Source organism: Atta colombica, unplaced genomic scaffold (genome assembly GCF_001594045.1).
Source record: "Atta colombica isolate Treedump-2 unplaced genomic scaffold, Acol1.0 scaffold102, whole genome shotgun sequence".
NCBI classification, from domain to species: domain Eukaryota; kingdom Metazoa; phylum Arthropoda; class Insecta; order Hymenoptera; family Formicidae; genus Atta; species Atta colombica.
Window position 1 is genome coordinate 1,710,601 of NW_017259187.1, and position 3,386 is coordinate 1,713,986.

Below are 3,386 nucleotides of genomic sequence, written 5' to 3' on the forward strand. Positions count from 1 at the left end.
ACTTTTTTGAAGAAAGAGATTACATTCCGAATTGCTTCTTTTGGAGACAAAACATGTAGAAAGTGCCGCCAGTAAACTTAACCTTCCTCGATTATCGTGTCATTCACTTTGTGATTCATCTCACCCCGCCCACTAGATACGAAGGCATTAATTTGTATATATGTTCCCACTATGCCGGCCATTAAGTATGACGGCACTCACGTAATTGCTCTTAATTCAACGTAAGTGACTGTCCAGACATTTAAGAATGCCATTCATGCTTGCGTTCACCAGGCTTTGAACGTCGTTCGAAGAGAACGCGTCGATTTCGTCGCGATCGGTCTATCGCTTCATCGGTATTATTAATGATTGAGAAAGGATTAAATATACAAAAATGTATCCTAAATTTTTCTCTCCTTTTTTTTCTTCGTCAGATAAATAAATTCGTGATAGCAAGCAGTGTAATTTTATGCACGACGATAAGCTTCGAGGATGTTTGTTAATTGAAAATGTCAATGTATAGTTAATTGTTAATAAAAATTGTGATGTTATAAAGCATATAAAAATATAAGATTTATATAACTATAAATTGTGTTATATAACTATAATTTTTTTATACATGTTTGTATAACTTTTGTTGATAGTGCGTCTTTAATTTCAGTAGGATGACGTAATCGTGTTTGCATCCGGCTTTACCATGAAGTTACCCTTCTCAATTTGTCGTTTTCATAATTAGATATCGTATTGTTTTACTCTAGTTCTCCTTGAGCTTCTCGCACGTCCGATATGCTGTGTGACATTTGGTCCGTTAAAGAAAAAAAGATCAATATCTCTAGCTCGTGCAGCTGCAGATGCAACTGTTCATTGCGTTATCGATAGTAATTAGTAAATATTGTTTGCAATGGATCATTATATTGTCAATTAGACAATGCGGTTAATTATCTTTCATTATATCGTTTTGTTTTAATGTTGATAACGCTGTTCCATATATGAATTTAGGAAAAACGCGATTACGTAATTAATGCTTATTGATGTTAATTAATGTTTATATGCAAAAGATTAGAAGTTATTTTTCATTTTTTTATTCACATTTCCTCTTTTTTCAATATATTAATTGTAACATGAAGGCAATTGTAGAAAATATTTTTTGGTTTCATATTTCCAATCACAGATTTAGAAAATAATTTTTTGCATGCCAAATATAAAAATTTGCAAAAATGCATTTATAGAACGCATACTATTATATTTCGTATTTTGTATTCCGTTATACTGTAAAGTGTAATGCAAAAGTATAAGTGTATGTAAACAATAAGAATAAAAATTATGCGATTTATGTTTGAAACGTATATACATTTTAGTTATAAATCGTCAATTTTATATACTTTTAATTTTATATACTTTTTTATAGTTTACAAATAATTTATTTAATAAGTACATTTACCATATTAGCATAAATCTAGATTTTTGATACTCTTCGCAAATCTTTTTATTAACGAGATAGAAAAAGATAATTGTGATTCCATTTTTGTATCGATCTTTATTTCTGATGTCTACATTTAAAACATTCACTGAAAAAAGTTTAGTAATATTTACCAAAAGTTGAGTAAAATAATTTCAATCAAATGTTTAATTAATATAATTAAAAATAATTTCACTTTTCTATAAATATTTAGTAATTATTATCAAACAGTTATATTATTGGTGAATATACTTCCTGAACATTTAGAAAATTAAAATTATTTTTTAAAGTTATATTAATCAACCATTTGATTGAAATTATTTTATTTAACATTTTCATAGTTATTTCATAGTTACTCTTTTCATTGTTGAAAGTCTGCTTGGCACGGGCTTCAAGTTTACCATGTATACAAGCATTCCGTGTCGCATGTCGACGTATACGCCAATGTCAACGAGTGTCTACCTTTCCGTTAAATCACCCTTCTGCGGGGACCAGTGCGACGCCGATGCCGACGATGTGTATTTCGCGTGTGTGACATCATTCGCGTGATGTAATCGTCGTATGGTGAGCGAGGCGGTTGCGTCTTCCACGCGGAGGCGAGCGCGGCAACGCTATCTATTAAATGAGCGCACGTATATACCTAAAGACATGTACTTTACAGACGTTAACAGAACATTGCCATCTCCTTGATACCTGGCGACTGCGAAAGCGAACTCAGCGATTAGAGTCATGCAGTTATTGTTACAGTGGCCGAAGATAATTTGAAGAACACGGGTAAAAAAAAAGAGCATACGGGTAAAAAAAAAAGAAAAACGGACATAAATTCTCGCTAAGAATAATGATTACGACAGAACATGTTCTTCATCAATGTTTTTTGTCATGTGTTGATCACATAGAAATTTAAATTAATGTCTTCTGTGATCGAAACGGAGATGATTCTCGAGTAAAAATAAATAGAAAACGTAAGAGTTATTGTGTTATCGCGGAATATTGTATATAATACGACTTGTGGGTGTTGATAAGGAAATATGCCTTATTGAATGATTTAATAATAGATCTGACGTGAAGAATCAGATTTATTACACAGATTAGTCCATATGTAAAACAGGCAGAAGTTTATTTATTGCAGCTCTTCTCAAAGCTGATTTCTCAGTATTTACTTTCAGATACCAAAGATATTATTTTTATGATGTGAAAAACAAATTTCTACGTTATAATATAGATCGGATCTTAACGCTGAGAATTGAAGAGAAGAAATTTGCGCGATATAACTTTCGGCTAACGAAGCGCATTGAAGAAAATGAAAGATCTCTGCATTATGCGTGGGCGTAGAAACTCATGCTCTGTTATCGAACAGCATTACGTAACATTAATCCTCTCGAAGTCCTTATTATTTATCCAATTATTAATCGTTAGACCCGCCGTGCAAGGAGATAAGATTACTCTGCAATTCTTATCTGTATGTACGCGTAGATCGACTGACGTGACAACGCGCTGACCGTAGCTTGCCAAGACACGTTCTGTGCACCGTTTACCATTTACATTGCGTGGGTATAGCAAAAAATTCTTGCGATTATTACTACATCTCTGTTTGCATTTTATGCGTGGTACCGTGTTTCCTAGGTGTGTGCGATTGAAGATCTTATATATTTAACATTGAATATTTCCTATATTTTAGATATTTTAGATATTTTAGATTACAATATTATACGTTCTCTCTAAAAATTTTTAAAGTGCAATCTCTAAGGAAAATTGAGCCAGTCTTGGAAAAGAGAGATACAATTTTCAATTTTTAACAGTGAGATTTCACTCCAAAGAGTTTAAAGAGATTAGATATACATATAAAAAGTTCTGAAAAATATTTGACGTTGAGCATTTAATCAAGGATTTGAAAAACGTGTATGAAATCAATAAAAACATAATTTTATAAAAATTTAATATTTTTAAT

The 3,386-nt window shown here is 31.7% G+C and overlaps 1 protein-coding gene across 4 annotated transcripts in view; it reads left to right on the top strand.

Annotated features, from left to right (window-relative positions):
• The window catches only part of LOC108687609 (spectrin beta chain), a 38,454-nt gene that overhangs the window by 19,850 nt on the left and 15,218 nt on the right, over positions 1-3,386 (top strand). The gene's annotated exons all lie outside the window — the stretch shown is intronic.